Genomic DNA, 18,010 nt, shown 5'->3' on the forward strand with positions numbered 1-18,010 from the left:
GCATTGTTTGTCTTTTCGACTTTTCCCGGTTTAGGGGTCGCCACAGCAGAGCTCAGGTCCACTAATGATTGCCAGTAGATTTTTTATGGTGCCGAGTTGCCAGCCCAATGCCCAACCTTTAGCGAAGGCACGCCCATTCACGCATGTCTCTCGGAGGCCACTCGACCGGGGAGGACATGCAGTCTCCACACAGGAGGCACTCCAGCCATGAATCGAACAGGAGAACCTCTTGCTGTGAGGCAACAATGCTACTGCTGTACCACCGTGGCTAGGTAGTAAGTACATGCATAAACATTGAATAAAAAACAGTGATGCATGGATTACTATACCGTCTAGTGGCAGTCACATAAAATAGTAATGAGTAAACATTTTCAGGCCCAGTATATCATAATCAAATGATACATTAAAATAAGCATCCTGCCGTGTAAACTCAACTACTGCTACTACATCCTCATCACTGAGGAAATGATGATAGCTTCTGGAGTCAAAATGTTATTAAAAACAATTTTATGTGCAGTACAAGAGAATACAATAAACAGAAATGGTATGTAAAACTGACTATTTCATTGTACCAGTATTGCATAGTGAATAGATCATTAAAGCAAATGTTATTCAGTACAGCAGGTACAACTGTTGAGTTATTTATTGATTTGATGCCTTTCAACATCACTGAACAGGAATCAGTCAACACTCAGGCAAACAAGTAACAATACAAAAATATTTTAAGATGAAAGATAATGTCAGATGAATAGTGACAGTAGACCATGCACCACATAGCATAGACCACAGACATCACCGCATGCATGAGTTATAATTATGTGTTTTTAGAAAAGATGGAAATAATAACTTGAATTTCCTGCTCCACAGTTGTGGATTAGATGCCAACTCTTAACCTTTGTAATTGTATGCTGTGCATGAGCCTACCGCATGGGTCCCTTACTACTGCTCCTGACTGGTTACCATTAGTTAAAGTGGGACTAGAACTGGGAGCTGCAGTGACAACATGGGGTCACATCACCTCCAGACCAGTGCATGATCATGTAATGCAGAATGCATCATGCAGTAAAGATCCTGCATGCAGTAGCTGGGTCATACTGAAGGGAACCCCCATCCAGGCACCTGAAATGGCTCTTCAGAAGGCCAAACATCATCTCAGTGACAATACTGGTCTGGGTCAGGGACATGTTATATGTCTCCTCTGCATCTTCAGAAAAATGTTTCACAGGACTCATGAGCCTTGGCTCCAGTAAATCCAGCAACCCCATACGAACAGAGAGAGAGGGTGGAGACAAAAATAACTACTTTAATAACATTAAAAAAAGTTTCAGCTTGCCAACAAGATGACCATTGGGCATTCTGTCATGTAAGAAGAGGTGGGGAATGAGCTGGTGTGTGGGAATCATTTGCACTGTTAGGTTGCTGAGCAGAAACATTGGTGATGCACCCCCATGCATCACACACTACCTGGCAATTGATGGAATAGTAGCCCTTCCAATTATAGTACTGTCCTGACTCCTGTGGACCAGAAGGGGCCCTAATTGCAATATGGATGCAATCTATCACACCAAGTACCTCAGTGAAATGTTGCAGCCTATAAAAGACAAATATAGCCTTGACTTGGCCCCAAGGTGACACCCACAAATAGCTGTACTGAGCCACATGTATCAAGAGTACATCCAGTAACTGCTTGAGTATCCTTGAGGCAGAAGCCTGTATGATACCCATTGTGTCCCCAGTCTGTCTCTGAAAGGTCTCCATAGCAAGTATAGTTAGGTCATACTTTGGTGTCCAAAAGGATTGGAAGTCTACGTATTCCCCAAGAGCCCCTATCAGGATCAAATATGCCCACTAAGACCCTTATAATTTTCCTGTCCACTCTAAACCTGTCAAGGATTTCCAGATTATCAAAGTTATTATGAGTAATCCATTGCTTATATTTTCATCTTCTTGGTGGGTGAGTGCCACAGGGCTAAGTGGTTTTGGCCAAGACAAGCAGCTATGATCTAGAAATAGCAAAGCTCGCAGCAATTGATAGCATTTTCACTGACCATAACTTTGATAGATGTGGTGATTTTTGTGTTTATATAGCGCATCTGCAACCAGCTCAAAAAAGTGGGAAAAACTAACTTGGAATTGCAAATGGTGTAAAACAGACTTTATTAGCATAGCTAGTACAAAGCTTTACATCACTTGTCATTCCATCTCATTATTTGCTAATTTGCATAAGTACATTTGAGGTCACAATGCATTATCACAAATGGCCTCTTTGAATCTCAGCTCAGCTGCAATTGTTTGCCTACTCTCCCGACAGCCTTAATGCATTTGAATAACTGACTATAAATATCAGCCAATGACTAGAACAGTTAACAGTAAGAGTAGAAATGGTGAGTTCAGAGAAAAGGAAATGGTGGAAGAAGCAGCAAGTCATTAGGAATTAAGAGAAAGCTAACCAAATTAAGCATGTGTCCACAGGAATCAAACTCAAAGGATTACATTCTAGCAGAATAAATACTTTGGTGTGGGCTATTGGAAATCAAATATAGTGAATAGTATTTTTGTTAGACAAAATCAATATTTGAGAAGTTCTCTAAATACAGCTGGCTTGTATTTTGCTTTGTGTGTGTGTGTGTGTGTGTGTGTGTGTGTGTGTGTGTGTGTGTGTGTGTGTGTGTGTATATATATATATATATATATATATATAAATAATATATATATATATATATATATATATATATATGTGTGTGTGTGTGTGTGTGTGTGTGTATGCAAGGAGTTCTGTCCTAAAGCTAGGCAGGTAATGAAATAGCCATCCTCAAAACTGGTATGGTGAGGGCAGGACACTGAGAGGATCTCTTTTGAGTGAGCATACTAAATGCCACTGTTATTGTGCATATTCTGGCATACTCTGTTGCACACAGCAAAATACTGCATATGTGTGACAAGTAGACTATGTTTCCTTTGTTTGCTAATTCATCCCAATTAAGACTGATTAGAAAATACCACAGTGATATCTAAAATCTGAAACTATAATACATTTAGTAACTCTAGGTTTTTCCATCTGAAGTGAAAACAAAAGACCTATACCAGTAAGATGTATTCTTACAATGCAGTCTTGGTAGTTGCACTGATAAGTTTAGAGAGGGATTATTTTGCAAAATGCAGTCTGAATCAATCCAGAAAACCAAGGTTTCATTTTGCTTTTTTAATTCCTCTTAATTCTCTCCTCAGGATGTAAGGAATTCTCAGGAGAAGCCCGGGGATGCTTAATTATATCAAGCATTTCCACAAAAGTATCACATTTAGACTTTATAATTATGGTAAGTAACTGTGAAGCCCTGAGTATTTTGTTACTAAAAATACGGACTTACACTGTCACACATTTGTTCTAACAACTGAATATTTTAGCAGTATTTTTAGTTTGGTGAAACCGTATTGAAGCCCTCCTAAAGTTATTACATGTATGGCCTACAGTGTTGAAATCTTACAGAATAATACAGTCATTGATATACTGAACAAAATGAAGACTGGCACAATGGGCCCATTAGTGATTAACAACACTGTAGGCAAATGCAGACTGAAAGCTAAATCTTGAAGGATACCTTACCTTTTTCTGCAAGGTTATTAAAAGTAATTGATTTTCCATTTTATATTTTTGAGTATATTTTCAAAATAACCACTAAACCACATTTGATGGCAGGCTAGTCCTTTTATAGTGGCAACGGCTTCATGCAGGGCTGATAATTGTACTAGTCTTAAGAGGTTATCAGACAGACAGACAGACATGGCCTAAGATGTTCTTACAAGGTAAGCAATGACGTGCCCCTTGCAGAACCTATGCATAAAGCTGCTTATCGACTGATTGGTGTGTAAAAAGTCCAGAAACTTTCCAGCAACTATAAGTGTCATGTGCAATTGCTATGGCATTCAAAATGTAGATTGGACTATTGTTATTTAATTCCACAGACATTTCACCATACTGTAATGGTGTATTGGAATGATTATTGATCCCTTTTACCCAGATGACATGATAGTTTCGGTAAAGAGTTTGGCAATGTTTGGTCTTGTGAATCTGTTCATAGTGAGGAATCCGATACAGTTAGATATGAATATCCTTTGGTAAGGGAGTTTTTTCCCATTTCTTCAGCCTACTAAAAGGGACTGCTACTATGAGAGAAGCTGTGTTTATAGCTAGGTTATGACACATCCATAATATTAAAATTCAGGAGCAAGTTGTATACTGGAAAAGCTGGAGAGCTCGAGGTATTAATAGGGTAGAAAATTTATTCTGCAAGGATGCATATGGCTACCTAGTTTTTTCTGGAAGGGTCCAGATTTCTGTCTAAATCTAATTTACCTGGAAGGGCCTGGCTCCAATCTGAACAACTGAAAGAAGTTGTGAAATGATGGCTCAAGGAGTTAGGAAAGATGAGACACTACAAGGAGATATTACAATTTGTCTGCTTTCAGCTCAATACTGGAACAGGTACAGAGGGCATTTTGTAGTAGGTTATACAATACATTGCTAAGACATCTGTAGGGGAGGGATATGGATAAACCTGAGGAGAACATGCAATGACACATAAAATATTAAAACTTTAGGAGAAGATTGGAGATATGCCATTAAGATGAGTCACTCTGTGCAAGTATTACCAGGCTATTGGGAACATCATATGAGATGGTTACATAAATGGTATAGAACTGGGTAGCTATTGAGAAAGATCTATGGTGCTGGGGTGGGCCACTGCCCAGACGTGTGATGGATTGGATGTTGGGAATATATGTATGTTTTGTTCTTGCAACAATATTCAAAAATGTCGGGGCAATGTTATCCAGGAGTACAAATGTAAATTTGGAAAGAGGATCTTGAAGCACTGGGAGGTTTGCTTGTGTGGCCCAGGTGATGAGGCTAGTGCATGGACCCACAGTGAGAAGTCTATTATTTTTTTAATGGGCAGTTGGGATAGGTAAAAGTTGTCTCAAGCTTGGTGAGGGCAATTAGTATGGAATCCGGGTGCATAAGCAAACCAATTTACAGACAATGCCCAAGATATTAGAGAGGGGGAAATTGAAAGTTCTGAAATCCTGGAGTAGGGTTAGGCAATATTACCAGTTGAACGAAGGTAGATTGGAAGCAAATTAAGGGTGGTATTTCTCTGTTTTTTATTATAAGAATAGTTTCAATGTGGAATATGAAGAAAAATGTGCAGATTTGTTGACTGGTCATACATTTTAAGTAAACAGTTCTGTTTTTCTTGTATAGTTGTACATGTTTTGATGTTACAAAATAGTTTTACCCAATGCAATATGTATTTTACATTTGTTTGTTTTTTCTGTTTGTAATTATATCTGTCTGCACATGTAGAAAATATAAAAAATGCAATCAAAAGCATTAAAAGAGTTTGTTAATCTGAAATATCTAAGGCTCATGCTAAACTGAAGTTTAATTTAGGGTCAATTTTATTGATCCTGAAGAAATGATTTTTTTAAGCTTTTGAATGTAATCCCTGATAAATTCTCAACACTGAACTTTATTAAGGATACATTGTTAGGTAACACTGTTCAGGAAACAAGAACATTCTGACTGGACGAGAACCTGGTTATCTTTAATTTGAGCACCTGGGACTGACTATCAGAAACTTAGCATTCACCTTAAGGTTCATTTGGACCTGCTTGAATATGCTTCCAATTTTATCTACCCCTGGTATTTTCTTCATTTTGCACCATGTATGACTTTAGTTCATTGGCTTTTCACACTACAAAATGAGCTCTTCCCTACTTTCTCTTAGGCTCTAACCTTAAGTGTACTAGTTGGCCTGGATGAAGGAAAGGTGTTGGTTGGTTGTAATATTATGTAGAGTAGACTCACTTGCAAGAAGTTGTAGCTCTTTGGTTGATTTGCATTATGGACTAGGTTTTGACTTAAGTATGTATTCCAGCATTTGCATATTAGCCTTATTCTTCTTTCAACCTTTCAATATAGTGGCCTTACTCCTGTGGCAGTGTATAGAGCAGCACTGTATCACATAAGAGCTCTATGTGGATCAGGCTGTCTGAAGATATTTGTTTGAACTGCCCTCTCTATGCCTACAATTGATTGAGGATAGTGAGGACTTGACATAATATGAGTAAAACTATAGTCATCAACAAACTGCTGGAATTCGCTCAACACAAACTGAGTACCATTCTGTAACCACTTCTATGGGTATTCCTTATCTTGTGAATGTGGCCTTGAGCATTGCTATTACCTGTTGGCTATTTGTATTTTCTGTGAGAAATAGCTCAGTATCATGAAGACAATAGTCAATTACTATTAAGTAGCTTTTGCTCTCAAACTTAAATACGTCAGCTGCTATCTTTAAGATGGTTTATGGACAGTACAATACTATTACTTTGATAGAGGTTTTGCAATATCATGATTAATGTTTGGCCACCACATTTTTTGTCTCTTTCACAATATTTTGTGAGACCTTAGTGTCCTTTGTATAGTGGTTTAAACACTTCATCACATTGGTTTGGGTACAACTATTCTGGCTTGCTACAGTAATAAGCTATAATGTTCTGATAACTCTCATGATGTGGTACTTGTACATGATGTATTTCCAGTCTGTAACTCATGGTCATTCATGGTTACTTGTTCAGACTTCTCTAGTGTTTTAGCAGTCACCCTCTTCAGTGTCTGACTGTACCAAGTCACATATAGGATTTCTAGATAGCATATTAATCACAAGAATTTTTTTCCAAGACACATGGATTGCTTTGTCACTAAACCATCTCATTCTTGTAAATATGCTTTAATATCTTGGTGATGCAGATTCAAATTACAAGAAATGATCAATGGAATCAACTGGTTGTGGTCACTCTGGAGTTGGAAATTCTCCAGCCCCATTAGGTAGCTGGAGAATTTCCTCACATGGCCACATACATACAAAGTACTCTTTCTCAATCTGTGTATACATCTGTTCAGCATCAGTTTGCATTCTGATGCAGTAAGCAACAGGGTGTAACACCTGTTCCTCCACTTGGAGTAATGCTGCTCCTGGGCCGTAGCATTAGTACTCACTGTTGTCAGCCAGGTGACATTGTAACCTGACAATACTAGAGCAGTTAACATCGAATTTGCTCTGATGATGGCTTAGGCTCAAGCATATCCCCCAATTACTAGGATATGGCTTTATTTACTGACATTGTCAGTGGATGCACATTGCAGACAGAGCTGGCACAAACTTTCCCAAGATCTTTATCATACAGTGCATGTCAGGGCAGTGCCATGACTGCTCCCCAGGCTAATGAAAGCCGATAAGGTATACATACTAAATCTAGAGTACTTTATAATAGTTTTCAATCTTACTCACAAACACTGGCTAATCTATAATGTATGTACTGTACCTGTGTACTATGTATGTATTCTACCTATGTTCAAAATTTCAGCTGTACACCACAAATGTAATTACCTTTATTTTTAAATTAATATTTTGTGTTTGTTCTCTCCACTGTAACTGTTGATGTGCCGCATACCACTGTAAAAACATGTCTTTTGTAATTTGTGTGTATACAGATCATGTCTAAATAACTAAATGTATCTGTAATTTTTCTTTGTGGAGCTTTTCTCCCCGGGCCTCTGCTGAAAAAGGGCCTTTTCGGCTCAGTCAGACACCCCTGGTTAACAAATGTAAAATAAAAATACAAATAAATAATACATTGGGCTTGTTGAACCTCAGTTACAAAGATTGGACTTTTAAGCTCTGAAATTGCTCTGACCTTGCTTACATCTATCTGACTTGATTCCAATAGCTCATATGATATAAACAAAATATCAAAGCTCAATGTTTCCAAAGCAGCAGTTGTCTTCATTTAGTTTTAAATCTAATTCCTAATAGTTTGGTGTTCTGCTTACAACCTTGAATCATGTATCTCTTTATATGTCCCAAACATGTACATGTCATCCATGACAACAATAACATCATCATGCCTTTTAGCAAATTGCTCAGTTCATGTTTAAATACTTTAGGTGCTGAGGTTATACCAAATGACAGACAATCTGTTAAAACAGAACCTTGCTAGTGAAGTAATGAAGGCTGTCAACTTTTGAAAGTCTTTCCCTAGGGGTATTCTTAAGTGTCTAATGTGGAGAACATGCTAACAAAAAGCAAGTTTAAGTGCAATGTCTTCTAGTATACGCAGAATATATTTTTCATCCTTAATTGCACCACTAAGCTTTTTCTCCACGATTATATATTTGAACACTGTCGTTCCTTTTTACAACTGGCACCACTGGTGTACACACCATTCAGTCAGTTCAGTCACATTTTCAGTCACACCAAAACTCTGTTTCTCTGTTTTAGCCACCATATGAAGTGGTCTGCTTATGAGTGTGGTTAAAGCATAGCATTTGGCTTTAACTTTAAGAGTTCCTAGTTAAGCAGACCAGCTTCACCAAATGCAGGTACAGCGACTTTGTTTATTCTGGTAATGCGACTGATGTTGACTGTGCTCTGTCAGTTCGGCTGAACAGATTAGTAATATATGGACCATCCAGCATGTAAATCCAGATCTCATGCTTGTACTTCTTCCACTCAGACGTAACTACAAATCTGCCAGTGCACTTGAGTTTGTCTGTGGCCTACATGTTCTTGTCTCTTTTTTCATGCATGTGTGGATACTTTGACATGTTTCTCTGCATATCACATGATATCACAGTAACATCAGCCCCTGTATCAACCTTGTAACTCACCTGACTTCTGCAAGTAGGATGTTTTTACTTGACAGTCTGATTCGGGGTTTGGCGTACCTACCCCTGAGCCCAGAAAATGCAATTTCTCAACATTTTTCTCAGTTTTATTATAAAAAAACACTTCTTTAACTAGATAGGTTATACAAATGATAAAATATTACATCTTATTACATTTTCCCACTTTTTGCCACATGCTATATGCTTCTCTAATTCAACATGATAATGGTCACAACTTGTGCATTTGCTAAGCCTTTATTCCTTCTGGTTCTGCTGCTCATGCTTTGACCAACATCATATTTCTTTTTAGGCTTGGCATTTTCACTGCATTTTACTTCACACACATCATTCACTGTGTTCACGATAACACTTTTGTTCTTTACATATTCACCTTCTCTATTTATAACTTTTAAAACACATTAATATCAGCCTGCCCAATCATAATCCTGTCTCTGATTTGCAATTCTTTCATGTTACCAAACTCATAGTTTTCACACCAGCTGAGTGTCCTAGAGTAGTAAAGTGCTAATTAGGCCCCAGATGATCCCAGTTATGCTAGTGTCTCAAGTGTTGGAAGAGACAGGTAAGGAGAAGTGGGAGCAGATGGATGATCCCAGCTTGCCCATCCCAAGTAGAGGGATTAGTGGTTCCAGCTGGGTATTCTCTGTCATGCAGGTGGATGCCTGCAGGGAATGAATGGAGTTGTAGACCAGCAGCACTTGCTTTGTCCAGCCAAACAAGTGAAGGTATCCCTCTGTACAATATATGGGTAAGCACTTACATGTTGGAAGAGACCATAGCTGGACCTTCTGCTTTGACACTGGTGTTTACATCAGCTACCAGCAGTCGGGATAGGATTTAAACAGAAAATTCTGACAGCTGTCAGAATGATGGCTTAGTGATTTGCTGTCATCCATCAGGGAAGAAATGGGCTGGGAAGAACTCACAGCCTGAGATAAACAAATGGGCCAACAATCCCAGCGGGACCTAGTAAAAAAAATGATAATAAAACAGTTTTAATTCAGTACATGTAAGTGTCTTAAAAAAAAGCTTAAGCACTTTCACATTTAATTTGAACAAACCTTTGGAAGTATGTCTTTTCATGTACTATATTTCTTTCTGGCACAAAATGTTCATTGAGCTTACTAATTAGTGACTTATATGTAATGTCCTTTGAGAATGAAAATGAACTGTATATTTCTTCTACTTCTTTTCCCATAGCATGTTATAGTTTGTTTAGCTGAATTTCTTCATTTTTGTATAACTTGGTTGCTATCTTGAAATATATGAATATTCCTTCATGTTCACTAGGCAAATTGCTTTGTAAAGTCAAATGGTTCTGGTGGGTTAAAGTTCAGCATAGTTTTCTAAGAACAAATGGAATTCGGTAAAACAACCATTTTGATCCAGGGCTGTTTGTAAGCTTCTGAGACCCCCTCCCCTGAGCTTTTCTATGTTGGAGGGAAGCCTTCTAGCTTATCAGTTAGAGTGGTAATCACTAGGTAGCCTATCTTCCACAAGAAGATTGGTTTCTGGCCCAGAAATATGTAGTTTATTGTCCGTTTGGGCAGTTTTTCCATCTCTTTCAACTTTCTGGTTTAAAAGCATGAGTTTGCACTTGTTTCCCACCTTTCATGTAACTAGTCTAGTCCAGATACAGATTTGCTGTATCCAGGACTGTTTGTAAGCTTCTGAACCCCCCCCCCCAAGCCTTTCTGTGTTGGAGGGAAGCCTTCTAGCTTATCAGTGGGAGTGGTAAGCAAGAGGTAGCCTAACTACCACAAGAGGAGTGGTTTCTGGCCCAGAAATTGTAGTTTATTGGGCCAGTTTGGCCAGTTTTTCCATCTCTTTTAACTTTCTGGTTTAAAAGCCCACGTTTCATGGGTTTACGCTTGTTTAAGCTGCGCCTAGTGGTGCCAAGCTGAGGTAAACTAATACTGGTGCCAGAAAGTCTGCTCTTTAGTTTTTCCCTTGAATCTTGCTAGTTCTTTCTCTCTTGCACTTCAAATAGCCTAATCACTTTGCACTTCAACAGGTTTTTGCAGCAATTATTGTAGCACACCTAAGTGCCATCAGCACTAGTTGTTCTTCATGGAAATAGCTCCAGTACTTAGTAGTTATGACCACCCCTCCTTGCATGATTAAAGGGCAGTTCCCTGTACTTTCTCCTCTTAAACTTGAGCACTTGGGCATTCTGAGGCTGTGTAGCAACTGCCTCATGTACACAGACAACACTCTCCTCTTACCTTACAACACTCAGACTTGAGAGAGATGCACTTATAGCACCAAACTGGAAGCTACGCACTCTCCAGCCAAGACTGGACTAGCTGGAACACATAGTCCTCCAGAACATCCACCATCACATCTCTCACATAAAAGCACAAACCACACATCCACCTTTGTGGAGGTTTTCAATAGAAATTTACCCAAACAGCAGAGACCTCCAAGACAGAAATGTACTCGACCACCAGAACACAGCACTAACCACAGGACACATAGCTCACCTCCACAGTGTGCCCCTCAACCTAAGCCCCTAAGGCTAAACAGCTTTCCCAATACACTAATCATAGGTGACTCAATAGTGAGGCACACAGATGTCCCACTCACTGGATTGAATAAGGCGAAGGTAACAGTCAGCTGTCTATCAGGTGCCAAAATCCGACATATAGCACACGGACTCAGGTCACTCCACAACAAGTACAATTATGACTGTCATTGTCCATGTGGATGTGAATGACCGGAGATGCACCTCCCTAGACTACATTAAAAGAGACATGGTGGAGCTCTCTGATTATGTAGCCCAGACTAGTATGACCCTAACCCTGAGCAGTATCCTACCATCACCCAGAATGATACCGCAGTACAAACAAAAAAATGATTGGCTTCAACAATTGGCTAAGTTTCTGGTGTCATTCTAAGGGGATCCAGTATTTGTCTGCTTGGGACGACATGACTGACAGACCTCGATGCTTTGCCAGAGATGGCCTGCTTCTGTCACCCCTGGGTTTACAGGTACTGGCTAAGGATCTTGCCACCCCTATAGTGCCTTTTTGGGTGATGTTCCAAAGACCAAATTACCACTGTAACAGCTATAAATAAATGCAATCTGAGGGTCATACTGCTCAACACTAGAAGTCTAAATCTCAAGATGCACTCGCTCAAAGCACTCCTCAAAATGGAGAACATTGACATTTGTGCTGTAACAGAGATCTGGTTTAAAGCAGCAGAAAGCACCCCTGCGCTATGAGGCTATAACTCATTCCACACCTTTCGGCCCTGAAACATGGACCGTAGCTCCAAAGGCAGTGGTGTCTCCATATTCATAAAGAATATGCACACCTCCAGATTAGTAGCCCAGAATAATGCATCTGAGATACTTCAGGTACAACTAACATTGGATAAGATGGCGATCCAGGTCATAGCCTGCTATAGGTCCCCAACCATGTCCCTAGACTCACTTCACATTCCTAAGCACCATGGAATCTATCAAGGTCCATCCCAACCCTCTCATACTAGGAGACTTCAACTACCCCTCCATCAACTGGGAGAACTACTCAAGCACGAATTCACTGGCCCAATGCTTCCTGGAATTCATCAATTCCAGTGCCTTTGACCAGCTCATTCTGACTCCCACTAGAGGAAGCAACACCCTTGACCTGGTTACTACTAACATCCTCAACCTGGTGGTTACACCAAACCCAAATTCCACCAATATTCAATTTGACCACACCCCCTCCATCCAGAAAACCACCCACCAATCAAACAACCAACTAACTACTCAAAAAACAAATCCAAACTTAAACACCACCCAAAAACTGAAAATAACTAACTACTGCCAAATCAAACAACCCAACACCTGCCATATACATGAATATGAAAATGGATGCATGATAACCAAATGCAACACCAATGCACTGCATGAACCAAAACATAAATAAGCAAAACTACCCATACCCAAAAACACAAAAAACAAGAAGAAACAAAAAGAAAAAAAAAACATGTCCCAAAAACCCAAAAAAAAAAAAAAAAAAAATTAAGAAAAAAAAGACAAAAAATCAAATCCCTCAAAACTCAAAAAACTCCAAACAGAATATGAAGAAAGAAAACAAATCAACAAAAACAAATAAAAAGAACTATCACGGCATCACCTACCTTCACAACAATACCCTTCACAATAGTTATATAACAAACATCAAGACAAATATGAGATGCAAAATACTGCCTGACAAAATTCTGACAAATCTCCCTCTAACTTTCCTCCTCTCAAATTGCCAAAACAACAAACTTGAGCAGCATTATTGCAGCAGGCATTAATACTGCAAAGGACAAGGCACAAAATACAAAGAACAGCAAACACCCAGCATAGACTGGCTGTGCATCACATGCTGTGTTTCAAAAACTGGCACCACAAACTGGCTGTGTGTCCTGTGTGCCTGTCACCTCACACTACAACCCTCACAAATGGTGCTGTGCTATGCTCACTCTGCCTCAGTCACACCTCCAGCCTACAGAGCTACAAATGCTGCCCTGAAAATTGCATCTCTGACTGAATTAGCAAAGATATAGGAAATCATGGAAATCCAGAATGAACATATTAGATCTTGATAATGAAAACTATGGAAAAAATCATCATGGATCAAATTTGGCAAGATGAAAGAAAGATCATGCCTGCTCACCCCAGCAGACACCATTTGGTCAAGTGAAAGGAAGATCAAGCAACCTCACTGAGTTGGACAGGCCTTTTTTGACAATTCCAACCTCAGATGAGGCAGAGGCAGCTCACTAACTAGGCTACAACCCCTATATTGAGGCCTCAACCCACTCAGGAATAGGAGATTGACTCACTAAACTACAAGTAGTAGAAGTAGTCACACAGTGTGAGACTGCTGAGCTCACAGACACAGCACACACAGAGAGTAGTCCAAGGTCCAAGCCTGACTCAGACTGCTTCCCAGGTCAGGAGGTCCAGGGCAACACAAAGGGAGTTCTCCAGTCCAAGTTCGCAGAGCACTGCAAGCTGGTTGCCAAGCCAAACTCCCAAAGAAAGGTTGCACTTAGACCCTGCACTGTGATTGAAGTTATTGCCTCCCATTCCACTGCCAACATCCTATCATAAGGCCTCAAAAGGACCAACTGGTAAAAATGACTTCATTTGAATAAATTAAAAAAACTTCCAATCATCCCCCATCATCCCTTTGGTAAAAACTCAGTTCCCACTAATTACCACATCAATGGGAGCCCACTGAACACTGAAGGCATTATAAGAGATCTGGAGACGCAGGTTGACAGCAACCTCTCCTTCAACCACCACATTGCCATTGTGGTCAGAAAGTCCTTCTATGTGGCACATCTCATTACCAAGGGTTTTGCATCCAGAAAGAAAGAGGTCATCATCTCTCTATACTCATCCCTCATTAGACCAATCATTGAGTATAATGCCCCATTTGGCATGTACCTCACTAGACACCTGCAACAGCTGGAAAGGCCACAGAAGTACCTCACGAAGAGGATCCTAGGCATTAAATACATGCCCTACACAGACAGACTCAAAAGACTCCAGCTATTCTCTGTCTCATATTGCCTACTTAGAGGCAATCTAAGCTTGACTTATAAAGCCATGTCTGATCCAGCTCTGTTAAAAATGCTACATCTAAAGAAATCTCAGTCCCTCTGCACCACAACCTCATTACCACAATCAACAGAACATGCTGGAGGTACAGGTTTCTCACCCAGAGACTGCCCATGCTGTGGAATAGACTTCCCATATATGTTAAGCAGGGCATCTCGCTGTCCCTCTTCAAGAGCAATCTTGATGAGTGGATGGGTAATAGAAAGTTCATCCCGAGGATCACTCCAGTGGTTCTACTTGATAGAGGCACTGGGAAGTAATGTTGGGTGGCATGATGCCAGGGCACTTCTGTGGGCTAGGATTGTAAATGTTCCAGGGCCATTAGCATTGTACACACCTATGAACCTATGAACCTATGAACTACTGATTCTTTGTACAAAAATGGCTTACTTTGAGTTTGTTGGAGGCCATCTAAAAACTTTTTTTCTTTATTTTTATTTTCTAAAAAAGATTCTACCAGTTCTGCTACTACGTTATAATGTCAACCTCTGGTTACCAAGTCATGTCAGTAGACAGCAGTAATAATGTCACTTTGCACCAGCATTTGCAATAAAACAGCATCTTTAATGTTATACAATGTGACAGGACTGCAAAGACAATGTAAATAGCACTAGAAATGGGCAAACTCAATGTATTGTGCAATGCATGTATACATATTCACAGTATATGCAGGCTCATAGCGACTACATATTTCTTATTGTCAGAACCTCTTCCACACATATGCCATGATGTCTGCTGTAAAGTTTTTGTTAATGGCGGGAAATGCAAATGTTACAAGGACACCTAGTACATATGCTAAGTGCGAGCTGAACTGAGGAGACCCTATTGGATGTTGCAGAACCTGATTTTTTTTTCAACTTTCTAATGTATTGTCTGCTAACATATCAAAGCTGAAATATTGGTAAAGGTTTACTGTTCTAGGTCTGTACATATATGGAGCTTGCAACATGGCACTGGGGAAAATAATCTAAACTTTTCATCTATAATTCTACTAACAGAGAGTGGTAATACAGAGCCATCAGTGATTCACACAGCAGTAATAGTGGAGTAATCTCCATCTAGAATCTTTGACCGTATTGGTTTATATGTCAGTGAAATAAGGCTTTCTTTACAGCTTTACAATATCATGTCATCAATACAGGACTAACTCCAAATATTCTGACAGGGCGTCAGAATATATGGAGATCCATATACTGATCGAACAATTCTTTGAAACCATTTAATGCATAAGAATTTCTAATATGAACTGGGAGACCATTCTGAGTTCTAACCAATTGTTCTCAGTACCATTTCTCCATTTTTTCATGACTGCTAATTTCCTGTCTAATTCATTGATTTACATTTCACAAATTCATCTTATTTTCAGTGTTATATAATCCAACACATTCATATAAAAATTGTATCTTTTAGTAACCCATGATAAGCCAAGATAAAGTCTAATTTCAACATTCTATATTCCAGAGTGTAGACCCAATTTATCCAGTCTTTCCTTGTACATAAGTTCATTCTTGCCTATGCTTTTCACAGCAATTGTCTTTGTACCCTTTTATATATTACTTTTAATTGTTTTGCTTTTAAGGGTACCATCCCTACATACCAGCTTCTAGCACGGGTCTTACTTAAATAACTAAATTCAGATTATAAGATATATAGCACCCAGCTTGCTCTTGCGAGAAGGAAAAGGACTGGGACAAGCCTCGCGGGAAGGGGAAGGACTAGGACTTGCTCTCATCACAGGCTTTTGTACTGCAGGAAGGAAAGCAAACTTGCAGCAATAGATTTTACTGCAGGAAGGAAACTGGTGTTTACAACAGACAGGGAAACTGGCGTTTGTTAATTCAGCAGGTTGTTGCAACATTCATATAGATTATTATAAGCTCTACTGGTATGTTTTCATGTTATTAATACCTGTGCTTGTTAACTGAACTACATCATAAAACAAAATGTATGTCATTTCTCAGTGTGTACTGTACAGGCAATTACAAACATATATGTCCTATGCCATAATGTTGACAAAAATTAATTTCTACATGTCACTAGCCTTCCAAAATGTTTGAGAAAAAGTCATAATTCTGAATTTTTGCATTATCTAGAACTTGAAGTTAAAGTGTTATGTTAAAAGGTGCATGTGTTGCATTCTGCTTTTATGGTTATCTTCAACAAAGTAACCCTGTCACTCAAAATATAATGACAAGTACCTACTACACCTAGTAAAAAAGATTCTTGCAGGGAACTTGTTGTATATGAATGCCATTAACTTAATTTATTAAGGTTAAAAGGTAAATGACTAGAGCACTCATTTTATTCTGGACTGCTGTAAAACTAGAACTTTGTTTAATCCGTCCCTAAGCATTTCTCTATAATTATTATTCCTGTAAGATCAGTATTTCAGTAATTTGATTACAGTCAGACTTTAAATATGAAACAGACAACTCTAGTCTTACATACATTATGTCAAGAGGTTCCGCTCAAGGGAGGTGATTAGGTAGGGAATAAATGACAAGCCACGGAATGATGGGTTTGAACCCTAACCTTCATGCTTGTGAGTAAAACAGTAGTCTTGATGGATTTAAGCCATTTGTTTCTGGAAAGGGAGCGAGTGATCCAGCTGATGGTAGTCACTTTATATTATGATTGTGGCACAGTATGCAGTGATGCTGTTCTGTAAAACAGAATGAATAAATAGAAATTAACCTTTTAAATTTTATGTTTTCAGCAGCTAAGTAAACTAGTCAATTTTGGGCCCATTAAATCCATGTTCTAGTTCACAAGGAAAGGACAATTTGTGTGTGTGTGTGTGTGTGTGTGTGTGTGTGTGTGTGTGTGTGTGTGTGTGTGTGTGTGTGTGTGTGTGTGTGTGTGTGTGTGTGTGTGTGTTTGAAATACCCCAGTTAAATATACCTGGTGGCTAGACTCAAACCCTGTACTTTGGGAGCAGATAGCAAGAGCTTGAATTCCCTACCAACCACCACTTGTGAAATTTTTGCCTCATATTTTTGTATTTGTGAAATTTGTGGTCAGACTTCATATTCTTCAGAAAATACATGGTAACACAAAACCTTTTATTCTAGCAATTTTCTTTTTATAAAATCAATATTTGAAATATGACCCTATTTGTGGGGCTGTATTCCCCCATTCTTGGCTTTGTCCAGGTTTTTTGTGCTAAGAGGTTGAGAGCTATGGTGAGAACTGAATTCACTGAATATGTTTGGGGGCTGTATTCCCCTATTGTTGGCTTTGTCTAGGTGTTTTGTGCTAAGAGGTTGAAAGCTATGGTGAGAATCGACGTCACTAAATGATAGTCATTTAAGTTTCAGTCTACCTGTCTTTCAAGAAACAGCTGATTTGGCATAGGAGTATGTTGCTCTGACTGTAGTACACAGAGTCCAGGGGCCAAGACCTGGTGGTGAAATGCATGTTTGTAACACAGCATTTTATTCTTGCAACTTTCCAAGGTTATTCAAGCAATGTTTAAAATGTGTCCCTAGTTTTTGGGCTTTTATCCCCCCCCCAAATAAATTTTGGCTTTTTCCAGATTTCTTGTGCTTCAAAGCTGAGAGATACAGTTGAGAGTTGAATGGATTTTACAAGGAGCTGAGAGCTTGAAGAGAGGTTTAATGCTGCTTATGCTGAGTACTTGTATTGTTAATAGC

At 39.2% G+C, this 18,010-nt stretch overlaps 1 protein-coding gene across 1 annotated transcript in view; it reads left to right on the top strand.

Moving 5' to 3' along the window:
* The window catches only part of LOC122792794 (pikachurin-like), a 698,859-nt gene that overhangs the window by 472,836 nt on the left and 208,013 nt on the right, over nucleotides 1-18,010 (top strand). The window lies entirely within an intron of this gene.

The sequence above is a fragment of the Protopterus annectens genome, chromosome 2.part0 (assembly GCF_019279795.1).
Source record: "Protopterus annectens isolate FY-2018-M chromosome 2.part0, PAN1.0, whole genome shotgun sequence".
Lineage (NCBI taxonomy): Eukaryota > Metazoa > Chordata > Ceratodontiformes > Protopteridae > Protopterus > Protopterus annectens.